This window comes from Bombina bombina, chromosome 6 (genome assembly GCF_027579735.1).
Source record: "Bombina bombina isolate aBomBom1 chromosome 6, aBomBom1.pri, whole genome shotgun sequence".
Taxonomy (NCBI): Eukaryota; Metazoa; Chordata; class Amphibia; order Anura; family Bombinatoridae; genus Bombina; species Bombina bombina.
In genome coordinates this window covers 298579316-298593110 of record NC_069504.1, presented here as the reverse complement: position 1 = coordinate 298593110, position 13795 = coordinate 298579316, and positions in this window count along the sequence as shown.

The window sequence follows — 13795 nt, the reverse complement described above, 5'->3', positions numbered from 1 at the left end:
AATAATACAAAAATGTTTTGTAATTTTCCCTATGGGCTTTGCACCCAGGCTTGTCTGGGGCTACCTGGCCTTAACATGTATTATATTTGATTAAACACCTACAGGTTTATGTTAATTTAGTAACCTGTGTGGCTACAAAACAGAGAGTTTGTGAACAGTATTACATTGTGTGACTAAGGGTGTATAACCTGAAACGTTACTGCTTTTTGGTACCTTTGAATCCTTCCCTAAATAAAGAAAAGATTTGGAAGTTTATGCTGTGGACACCTTTGTTTGTTAGATGTACTTTGGAGCTAGCATTGAGCTCCTGTCTGCGTTTTCATTTGCATTGCATTGCTTGATGATATTGCTGGTTTCCCTATACTGGATTGAATGATGAGAGTCAGAGCAGCCAGTTTAAAGAGGCTGCTGGGGGACTCTACAACTCCTGACCAAGCACACCCACCTTGATGTTATTCGCATGATCATCATGGTTGGTAACTTACTTGTTTACGAAAGGTTTGTAAGAGTAGACAGCCGTCTGCTACTTCTACACACAGACACCAGCACCAGACTGCCGCACAGATCAAGGAATTTCAAGGAATTTCCCGCTCCTGAGCTGTGTCAGGCGGGTGGCCCCAGCCCCGCAAAACTTGGTGCCGCGTACATTAAGGAGGAGTCAGGACCAGCATTCATCTGTCCTACTCCTCTCTCCCCGCCGTAAAACAGGCGGCGGACACTGCAAGGGCCAGTCATGGACACCAGTGTCCATGTACGGACTCCTTGCCTATCCATGCTCCATGATTGCCTATCACAGCTCCTGCCGGCACCAGTGTAACCGTCTGTAACTATCTGGCATCTGCCTTCATATGGAACCAGAGCACCGATCATGCTCCAGTTCCATATGCAGACAGATGCCTGGAGCTCAGATCTCCAGCTCTAGGCTGTAACTTAACGGCCGAAACTGCTGGAGCTTCCTGCAGCTCAGACGTATATATGCATTGTGCAGTACAATAAGCAAAGTATATATATATATATATATATATATATATATATATATCATTATGGGTTAAGGGGTTAAGAATAAATAGAACATATTCTGCTGTGTGAAGAACATTGGAATGTGAAATATTCATAATTCATGTCGGGTTAGCGCACACTTGGTTAAACACGATCGGGTTTGTGCACGAGTATGGGTGTTAAATTTTTTTTTTACTTTTCAGTCTATAGGGGAATACGTTAACACGTTCGAAATATTAGAAGTTCAGTTTTTTGCACACGTCAGGTTAGCGCTTGTGTGCAAACTTTTTACTTTTAACTTATAAAACACACGCTACTCGACACGCACAAAAAGTTTACTTCTTTCGAAGTTGACACGCAAGTTTAATCTAGCCTTTTAATAAGTAACCGACAAAACATCTTTAACTTCAAACTTACTGCACTATATCATGTAAGGAAGATAAAGAACTAGATGTTTTTAGTCTCATGAATTAAATTATTAGAACTAAACCAAATGGGATTACTTCTAATATTGTAATCGCACTGTACCAAACCTGTTATTATAACACGTTACATGTTACCGTGTGATCACAATTTTAGAACTATACATGTTCAGTAAAGTGTGAACTTGTAGTGGATATACAAACACAGTGTTAAAAAGCTGTCTTCTTTTACAAACACGTTAAAAAAATGCGTTACTACTGCTTTCTAGGGGACATTAATATTCCAATCACCTAATCATGTTCCTTATAAGAAAATAACCCAAAAAAAGGGTTTATGTACTGTATATATCAACCCTACTTAAAATGTCCAATATAGGGCTACATTACAAGTGGCACACTAATGTTAGCGTACAAGCTATAATAAAATATCATAGGCACGTTAATGTGTGTGCATATTACAAGTTAAAAGTAAAGGTGTTTTGCTCAAGCACAATCGAATGTAACGTGCGTCAAGTTAGCATGCCAGAAGACATTGCGTAAAGGGTTAGAGATAAAATAAAAGTTGCACCAATCACAACATAAACTGTTACACTCATATAAACACTATCTGATAATCATTAGTTACATAAATATTAATAAAAAAGGGGTTAGAATATATGGCATATGGCCCTGTATTTGTGTCTGTGTGTGTAAATAATAACTCAATAATAATAATAATTATTAATTAGTTTTACCTTGTATTTACTGTAAATAATTAAGATTCCCATGTTCTTCACATAGAGGAAAATATTTTTATTTTAAATATATATATATATATATATATATATATTACATTAACATTATCATATATATATACAAATACATATTTAAAAATAAAAAAAACATTGGAATGTAAAATATGCATAACGCTTTAGGTTGCATGCTTTCGGTCTAACGCGGTGTCGGTTTAGCGCACATAAAGAATTAGATACCTTAAGGTGCGCTACGTAAATATTAAAAATAAAATATTGTAAAAAATAGTAATAATAAATATTATAGCTACTGTTAAATATACATACATATTATATGGAGTAACATTAAAAATAAATGTTTATTTATACATACAGTGGCTTGACATGCAACCAGACAAACAGTGGCTCGACATGCAGAAAGAATCATTGATTCTAATTTTTATATTCTCTTGATGAAGTTTATGTTTAAGTGTGATTTACATCATTGGGGAAATGACCACAGCAAATGTCAAGAAACTTCCTCATTATTATAGAGAACATTTTTACAATTAACATTTTTCCTAATCTTTCTGTGAATACATTTGCATTAGGAAATAATTAAATGTCAGCATCACAGAAAAAAAATGTACTGCCACCTGCTTATGTTGAATTTTAGACTAGTCTTGCTTTTAAATACATATTTTTTAACTTTATATTTATTCTTATTTCAACCTGTAAAACACACAATTATTCTCCACATTTATTATCATTTTGTGCACAGACAATCTAATCTGTTACTATCATTATCAATTTTTTTGTAATTTGCCAATATATCGTGCAGCACTATACATGGGGTACAACAAAAATTCAATTACCATAAAAGTATAGATATAGAAAAAGAACGATTAAAGAACCATGCTTCTGTGGGAGATTAGAGTCTAACCAGTGACTGCTAGGCTCAAGACAATATAATGATTCAATTGTAAAATCAGAGGTTATCAACCTTGGTTCCCCAGATGTTTTGGAACTACTTTTCCCATAATGCACAGACATTCTTTAGGCTGGCTGAGTATCATGGGAAATGTAGTTCCAAAACATCTAGGGGGGCTGGTGGTTGTAGTTTGTCAGGGTATCTGTAAATGTCAGTGGATAATACATATCTATATAATAAGATAAAGTAAGTATGATAAAGTAAGTATTTATATTTGAGTTTGAGCATGCCTTATACCATTTGCTGGATACATTCTGTGTATTACAAATCTAAGATTCAGACATGATATGCCTTGCTAATTACAAATCAGGATTCAGCTTTAACCTTTCTCCCCCTCCCCACTCAATATGTTAAATTATACAATGGTTCAATCACAGATTTAGCCTTGAAGCTCATAACTCCACATGGGGTCATTACATGGGCCTGATAATTAACCAAGCTTGGATGTATCCTGGGATGTTTGGAGACGACATTCTGTACATATAAGTCAGATAAGCAAACACTTAGGCTTAGGAATATAGTAATTAGCACAGACCTGTTAATTGTCCCTAGACCTCGGATACACATCTGTGCTGGCTAACAGAGGCACATGTTTTGCATTGTAACTCTCAAATTAATTTTTAAAGTACAACTTAGGTTTAATTTTCAATAAGGTATACCTCAGTCTTGTATAAAAATGTATATGTCTATGGATCTGAGAAATGCATTTCAGATTTGTAATAAATTAAATGAATAACTACATTAGTATATATAAATGCTCAAGTTATTTCAAAAGAAATAAAAAAAAATTGTTTTCCAGAAATCTAGGGAAAATTACAAGGAAGAACTGATGTGAAGATGAGATTTCTAGATAAGATTTGACTAGGAAATTAAATATATGCCAGTATATCAAATAAGCTGATATTCAGAATAAGTCAGATAGACATATATATTTAATTGATTGTTACTTCTAGTCCCTCATAAAAATACAACTTTTAAGACATTTTCTAGAATATAATAAATAAAATACTGATGTTTCATATTAAAATAATCAGAATAAATAGTATGACATAATCCAATACACATGGAACATATGACTTATTAATACTAGAAAATATAGTATATTGAATAAAAAAATATATGAACTGTATTTACTGTTAACAGTTTAAAAATGAAACTGGTTGTCTTTGTCTGCAGCCCCTGATGGCCAAAATCCAGTATAACAGCCAAAAGACATTTGGCTGTTGAAAATGAAATTTCCCAGTAGCCAATCAGAGAAAAGAGTATATCCAAATTTATCAAATGATTAAGAAGTGAGGTGGAGTTTTGTCTCAGACAAAAACTCCCTGCACAGAGAGAGAAGGATCTTGGTGGGAAAATTTTGCTTGCTGAATATTTTGCAATCCTGATGGCTGCCATATTTGCTTATAGAGAGACCAGGGTTCAAACACAGTTTTCTGTAAGACAAATACATTGGGACACTCTTTGCGGATAAGAGACTATCAAGATTAATTCTCTTACAAATGTGCATAATTCTCCTATGACATATGATGATAGACATATTTGGATATTAACAGAATTCTCAAAGTGGTGATCTTGTAAAGTATAAGCAACTGTATATTTAATATTTTAAATTAAAGATATTCTAAAGCTTTAGTTAGGTTGTAGTAAGTATACTGGTATTACATATTAATGTTTAGAAATAATTTTGTATTTTAATATCATAAATTAATTACAGTTATTGTTTTATATATATATATATATATATATATATATATATATATATATATATATATATATAGTATATATTAGAATTTGCCTTATTGTAGCTAAAGAGGTTATTTTAGTCCAAATAAATTGGCATATCAATTGGATGTTAAAGCATTTTGTTATATTGTCTAACTAAGCATTGTTAAGTTAATGATCCATACTCTGGTAGTTATAAATTGAGCATAGTAAGTTTGTAATCCATATTGGGCATTGAACTAGAGTTATCAGTTAATAACAGAAGGTCCTGGTATTTTATTGTGATATTTTAAAGTGATTCATTGTGAATAAGGTAATTTGTAAAGGTCTATTTTTATGATCTTTGTATAGAATATTGTAACAATTTAAGCTTGAATAGTTTCATTCATAATCTGGTTCCTATAAATATAATTCAATGTGTTTATAACTTTAACTAATATAAAGAATTTACAAATAAAATATTGATTTTAATTGTTTTGTATATGCATTTTATTGGGGGTTGGTTTTAAAAAATAATTATTGAATAAATTGTATTGTAACCCGGCCATATACTAACATATTATTTGGAGGCGCCAAGTAGATATTATTAAACCTGTCACATTAATATAATATATTTGTAGTAAATAGAAATTATTATTGGGGAAAAAAACAAATATTGTTAAAAAAAAATTGAAAAATTGATTAAAATTTTTTTTTTCAATATTTCAAAATTAATATTAATATTTTTGAAAATATATTTTTTTCTTATTATTGGTCAAAATTGTATTAGCGTTTTAATTTAACCAAATTCCAAGCCAATATAATAATGTCTGTTACTAGGAGTTAATCAATTAATTCTATACATAGTGTTGAAATATGTTCCCCAAGATTACCCCTCACTCAGGGTGATGTCCTTAAGATGGACATTATAGGCTACATTAAAAAGAGGTTTAATAGTGCGGGTGAATTAAATGATTATATGAATATGCTTGCAATTAAGGCTAAAAATATTGCAATTGATGAAGGAAGGTGGAATGAAAAAAGTGAATTATTCCAAGAATTATTAAAAGTTAATCAATGCAAAAATCTCAAAAAACGGGCTGAACTAATACTAAAATCTTGGCCCCTTGTAATATGCATTATTGACGAAATGTCTACACTTCTTATAGAAAAGGAATTGCAAATACAGGGGCTAGATGATGGTATTCACTCATTAACCAAGTGCAAAGAGAGTTTAGAAATGTCTGAAAATGAAATTGTTACATTTAAGCAAGACATGGCAGCCTTAGATAAGCATAACCTAAATTTACTAGCCAAAATACAAGAGTTAAATAAACAACTTGCAAAAAGACAGAAAGAACTTACGGCTAGATTTAGAGTTTTGGCGGTAACGACCGGCGTAGCTAACGCTGGCTTTTTTCTGGCCGCACCTTTAAAATAACTCTGGTATTGAGAGTCCACAGAATGGCTGCGTTAGGCTCCAAAAAAGGAGCGTATAGCATATTTAACGCAACTTCAACTCTCGATACCAGAGTTGCTTACGGACGCGGCCAGCCTCAAAAACGTGCTCGTGCACGATTCCCCCATAGAAAACAATGGGGCTGTTTGAGCTGAAAAAAAAACCTAACACCTGCAAAAAAGCCGCGTTCAGCTCCTAACGCAGCCCCATTGTTGTCTATGGGGAAACACTTCCTACGTCTGCACCTAACACCCTAACATGAACCCCGAGTCTAAACACCCCTAACCTTACACTTATTAACCCCTATTCTGCCGCCCCCGCTATCGCTGACCCCTGCATATTATTTTTAACCCCTAATCTGCCGCTCCGTAAACCGCAGCTACTTACATTATCCCTATGTACCCCTAATCTGCTGCCCCTAACACCGCCGACCCCTATATTATATTTATTAACCCCTAATCTGCCGCCCACAACGTCGCCTCCACCTGCCTACACTTATTAACCCCTAATATGCCGACCGGACCGCACCGCTATTATAATAAAGTTATTAACCCCTAATCCGCCTCACTAACCCTATAATAAATAGTATTAACCCCTAATCTGCCCTCCCTAACATCGCCGACACCTAACTTCAAACATTAACCCCTAATCTGCCGACTGGAGCTCACTGCTATTCTAATAAATGTATTAACCCCTAAAGCTAAGTCTAACCCTAACACTAACACCCCCCTAAGTTAAATATAATTTAAATCTAACTAAATTAATTAACTCTTATTAAATAAATTATTCCTATTTAAAGCTAAATACTTACCTGTAAAATAAATCCTAATATAGCTACAATACAAATTATAATTATATTATAGCTATTTTAGGATTAATATTTATTTTACAGGTAACTTTGTATTTATTTTAACCAGGTACAATAGCTATTAAATAGTTAAGAACTATTTAATAGCTAAAATAGTTAAAATAATTACAAAATTACCTGTAAAATAAATCCTAACCTAAGTTACAATTAAACCTAACACTACACTATCAATAAATTAATTAAATACAATACCTAAAAATAACTACAATTAAATAAACTAACTAAAGTACAAAAAATAAAAAAGAACTAAGTTACAAAAAATAAAAAAATATTTACAAACATAAGAAAAATATTACAACAATTTTAAACTAATTACACCTACTCTAAGCCCCCTAATAAAATAACAAAGCCCCCCAAAATAAAAAATGCCCTACCCTATTCTAAATTACTAAAGTTCAAAGCTCTTTTACCTTACCAGCCCTGAACAGGGCCCTTTGCGGGGCATGCCCCAGAGAATTCAGCTCTTTTGCCTGTAAAAAAAAACATACAATACCCCCCCCAACATTACAACCCACATACCCCTAATCTAACCCAAACCCCCCTTAAATAAACCTAACACTAAGCCCCTGAAGATCTCCCTACCTTGTCTTCACTATGCCAGGTATGACCATCCGTTCCAGGCTCCGATATCTTCATCTAAGCCCAAGCGGGGGCTAGACATCCATCATCCGATGGCTGAAGAAGTCCAGAAGAGGCTCCAAAGTCTTCATCCTATCCGGGAAGAAGAGTAGATCCGGACCGGCAACCATCTTTTTCCAAGCGGCATCTTCTATCTTCATCCAATGAGGACCGGCTCCATCTTGAAGACCTCCACCGCGGACCCATCTTCTTCCGACGACGACTTCCCGACGAATGACGGATCCTTTAAGGGATGTCATCCAAGATGGCGTCCCTCGAATTCCGATTGGCTGATAGGATTCTATCAGCCAATTGGAATTAAGGTAGGAAAATTCTGATCAGCCAATAGAATGCGAGCTCAATCTGATTGGCTGATCGGATCAGCCAATCGGATTGAACTTGATTCTGATTGGCTGATTCCATCAGCCAATCAGAATTTTCCTACCTTAATTCCGATTGGCTGATAGAATCCTATCAGCCAATCGGAATTCGAGGGACGCCATCTTGGATGACGTCCCTTAAAGGAACCGTCATTCGTCGGGAAGTCGTCGTCGAAAGAAGATGGGTCCGCGGTGGAGGTCTTCAAGATGGAGCCGGTCCTCATCGGATGAAGATAGAAGATGCCGCTTGGAAGAAGATGGTTGCCGGTCCGGATCTACTCTTCTTCACGGATAGGATGAAGACTTTGGAGCCTCTTCTGGACTTCTTCAGCCGTCGGATGATGGATGTCTAGCCCCCGCTTGGGCTTAGATCCTGGAGCCTGGAACGGACGGTCATACCTGGCATGGTGAAGACAAGGTAGGAAGATCTTCAGGGGCTTAGTGTTAGGTTTATTTAAGGGGGGTTTGGGTTAGATTAGGGGTATGTGGGTGGTGGGTTGTAATGTTGGGGGGGTATTGTATGTTTTTTTTTACAGGCAAAAGAGCTGAATTCTTTGGGGCATGCCCCGCAAAGGGCCCTGTTCAGGGCTGGTAAGGTAAAAGAGCTTTGAACTTTAGTAATTTAGAATAGGGTAGGGCATTTTTTTATTTTGGGGGTCTTTGTTATTTTATTAGGGGGCTTAGAGTAGGTGTAATTAGTTTAAAATTGTTGTAATATTTTTCTGATGTTTGTAAATATTTTTTTATTTTTTGTAACTTAGTTCTTTTTTATTTTTTGTACTTTAGTTAGTTTATTTCATTGTATTTATTTGTAGATATTGTATTTAATTAATGTATTGATAGTGTAGTGTTAGGTTTATTTGTAACTTAGGTTAGGATTTATTTTACAGGTAATTTTGTAATTATTTTAACTATTTTAGCTATTAAATAGTTAACTATTTAATAGCTATTGTACCTGGTTAAAATAATTACAAAGTTACCTGTAAAATAAATATTAATCCTAAAATAGCTATAATATAATTATAATTTATATTGTAGCTATATTAGGATTTATTTTACAGGTAAGTATTTAGCTTTAAATAGGAATAATTTATTTAATAAGAGTTAATTTATTTAGTTAGATTTAAATTATATTTAATTTAGGGGGGTGTTAGTGTTAGGGTTAGACTTAGCTTTAGGGGTTAATCCATTTATTAGAATAGCGGCGAGATTCGGTTGGCAGATTAGGGGTTAATAATTTAAGTTAGGTGTCGGCGATGTTAGGGAGGGCAGATTAGGGGTTAATACTATTTATTATAGGGTTATTGAGGCGGAAGTGAGGCGGATTAGGGGTTAATAACTTTATTATAGTAGCGGTGAGATCCGCTCGGCAGATTAGGGGTTAATAAGTGTAGGTAGCTGGCGGCGACGTTGAGGGGGGCAGGTTAGGGGTTAATAAATATAATATAGGGGTCGGCGGTGTTAGGGGCAGCAGATTAGGGGTACATAGCTATTATGTAGCTGGCGGCGGCGTGCAGACGGCAGATTAGGGGTTAATTAGTGTAGGTAGCTGGCGGCGACGTTGAGGGGGGCAGGTTAGGGGTTAATAAATATAATATAGGGGTCGGCGGTGTTAGGGGCAGCAGATTAGGGGTACATAAGGATAATGTAGGTGGCGGTCGGCAGATTAGGGGTTAAAAAAATTTAATTGAGTGTCGGCGATGTGGGGGGGCCTTGGTTTAGGGGTACATAGGTAGTTTATGGGTGTTAGTGTACTTTAGGGCACAGTAGTTAAGAGCTTTATGAACCGGCGTTAGCCCAGAAAGCTCTTAACTACTGACTTTTTTCTGCGGCTGGAGTTTTGTCGTTAGATTTCTAACGCTCACTTCAGCCACGACTCTAAATACCGGAGTTAGAAAGATCCCATTGAAAAGATAGGATACGCAAATGACATAAGGGGATCTGCGGTATGGAAAAGTCGCAGCTGAAAAGTGAGCGTTAGACCCTTTTTTGACTGACTCCAAATACCGGCGGTAGCCTAAAACCAGCGTTAGGAGCCTCTAACACTGGTTTTCACGGCTACCGCCAAACTCCAAATCTAGGCCTTAGTGAATTAAAAAGACAATATCTTCATAATGAAAACCCTCCTATTAACAATGAGAATAATGCAGAGAATTCTAGATCCCTTACAGAATTAATAAGAAATGAACTGCAGAAATTTAGGGAAGAATTTAAACAAAGGACCCCTATTGGGTCAGAAATATACTTCCCTAATAGACAGTCACCTCATGTTATAAATTCAGGGAACTGCTATACCTCAGAGGAGGGGGAGGGCATCTCTAGTAGTGAGTCAGAGGGCAGAGCCAGCTACCCAAATAGCCCACGTAGTACTAATGTACGTAAGGGGTCTCCCCATAGTAAAAGGGCAGATAAGGAACGCTCCAGTCTCAAAAATAAGGTCCCTAGGAAAGTCTGATATACATATAATAAGATATATGACACCCCTAAAATAATTAAATTTTTAAGTCGTGCAGTACCTACGTTTTTCAACAAGGGAACAAATTCTATCATTGACCACTTAGTAACATATGAAAATGCTTTATCCATAATTAATGTTACTAGTGAGCATTCAAAAATTGAATTTCTGCCCTTGGTATTTGAATGTAAACATCACAAATTCTTTGCTTCACTAAAGGATATGAATATTCATTCCTGGAGTGAAACAAAAAATAAGTGCAGAAAAGAATTTGGGCAATATCACACTAAACAGTCGACAAGCCTCACGCTACTACCCCACAGTGGATAAAGGCATTTTTAAAGCTGTAAAATGCTTTACTTCTAAGACAGCACTGTCTGACATGCTTATATGTTTTTCCATCTGGTACACTGAATACCTATTGTCTTTAGTCAGTTTAATTGTGTATCAATAAAGCCCCTTTCACTTGAGTCCAGTTGCGCTCTTCTTTTCTTATGTCTTTCAGCGTTAACAATATCGTACTAAAACCGCTGCAAAAATAGCTGTATACGGTTTGAAATGTGGGGCGAATCAAAGCCCAATTAAATTCCTTTCTGTACTGAAAAATGCGTACAGTATGGCTGAAGACTACCCCATATTTGAAAGCTCAGAATTTGTAAATTTATTTTTCGAAGCATTGTCCGCAAACATCAAAATTAATTTAGCTAGAGATTTTGATGAGCACTGCTCATTGGACTGGCTGATCAAAGAGAGTACAAAGTTGAACTCTATTGAGCAGTCCGGTGAACACTGGGTTAAAAAGGAACCAAAACCCAGTCCCAACATTGTGGCAGAAACTAGGGTGTCACCTAGCCCCCTCAATTTGGAGTCTAACAAGAAAACCTATGCGGAGGTGGCCTGAGAAAACAGGCCTTGCCCACAAAGTTTTAACTCTGCCCCTCCCCCATCATGGGCTGAGGTGCAGAGAGAATATACTCAAAATGGGGGGCATACCCAGGTAAATAATTATCCCCAAAGAGATGAAAACCCACAAGGTTATCGGTATCCCCGTAAAAGTAAATAGTGCTCCCCAAAATATTAACACTGAACAAGTTGAACCCCAAAGACAACCACATCAAAATAGGAGAAATAGCTATGATTCTGAGGGATCCCAAGGATCCAGGAATCAGTACCCTGGGTCATCAAAAAATCGGTCTATGGGTAAAGATAGCTTGTCCATTCAAGTGGGCCAACTCAATACGCAAGTTAGTCAATTATGTACACTATTAACTAATATGAGTAAAGCTTTTTAGTGGTACAGCCAGTGGCCAGCAGTGGGCCACAGGCACAGTTATAAATACTGCAGTATCACCTGAGAGAGAGGGGAGAGATATACCAAATAAAATTATAAATGTCAATAATGGTACTAATCATGTTCTCTTCCTACAGACTGGAAATGGACGATTTAGCTGTGATGATGAGCAACCTGAAAGCTCTAACAAATCTCTTCCTTTGCAGTATTCTCTTAACCTTATTTCCACAGATGCAGTACACAGGAACTCTGTTGATGCTATTACAGAGGGATGGACTGGTAAAAATGAAGTTTCTTCTGCATCAGGTAACATGGCGGATTCAGGTAACTTGTGACGAAGCCCACAGATGTGTATTCATGCCAATTTTATGTGTGAAATCATAGAAACTGCAGGGAGATATCATGTATTAGCTGAGCTCCAGGATTCAGTCTCCATCATGGGATTAATTAATACTGGTTCTCAGGCAACTATTTTATCCCACAGGTGCTACACACAGCTAAATGAGCTAACACCCCACAAACCTAAGATAAAAGAATTTGATGGTTCTCCAATAGGTGTTGGGGGTAACTCCCTAAAAGTCTACAGTACTGCATGGTTAAAATTTAAACTTGGGAACAGGGTAATAAGACACCCTGTCATTATAGTGGATCTGCCAACTGATAGTTTAATTATTGGTAGTGATCTCCTGAAGCGATTAAGCACCATCATTGATTGCATAAATAATGTAATTTGGTCACAAGTAAAAAGGCCTATTAATTATGAGTGATCCGGTATAACTCGCATCCAACATAACTGTCACGTGGTGGAAGAGAATACAGATGCTGTGGAGATTCATTTCAGGAATGACTCAGTGGGGGGTAGTTATCAAGCCGTCTACTTTTCTGGCTTCGCCGGCCCAATACGTCCGCCTAAGCTCGCCTACCTTCGCCGCCGCAGACCTGAAAAAATACGCCTAAGTTATCAAATAAAGCTGTCAAAAAGCCGCGGGGCGATGAGCAGCGGACTGTGACAGTTATCACTCATCCGATCTCGCTGCCCTTCGGCTTTTTCCCAGCTTTATTGCTAGCCTGTCACTAAGCACTCACACTAAACTGCACTGTTCTACCCCCTATACCGGCGCCCCCGGAGCCTCCCGCAACTCAATAAAGTTACTAACCCCTAAACCGCCGCTCCTAGACCCTGCCGCAACTCTTATAAATGTATTAACCCCTAAACCGCCGCTCCTAGACCCTGCCGCAACTCTTATAAATGTATTAACCCCTAAACCGCCGCTCCCGGACACCGCTGCCACCTACATTATACCTAGTAACCCCTATCCTGCCCCCCCTATACCGTCGCCCTCTATTATAAAATTATTAACCCCTATCCTGCTGATCCCGCACCTCTCCGCAACTAAATAAATAGTTTAACCCCTAAACCGCCGCTCCCTGAACCCGCCGCAACCTATATTAAACCTATTAACCCCTAATCTGCCCCCCCTACACCGTCGCCACCTATAATAAATTTATTAACCCCTATCCTGCCCCCCACTACGCCGCCGCCACTGTAATAAAATGATTAACCCCTAAACCTAAGTCTAACCCTAACCCTAACGCCCCCCTAACTTAAATATTAATTAAATAAATCTAAATAAATTAACTCTTATTAACTAAATGAATCCTATTTAAAACTAAATACTTACCTTTAAAATAAACCCTAATATAGCTACAATATAAATAATAATTATATTCTAGCTATCTTAGGATTTATTTTTATTTTACAGGTACCTTTCAATTTATTTTAACCATGTACAATAACTATTAAATAGTTATTAACTATTTAATAGCTTACCTAGCTAAAATAAAGAGAAATGTACCTGTGAAATAAATCCTAACCTAAGTTACAATTACACCTAACA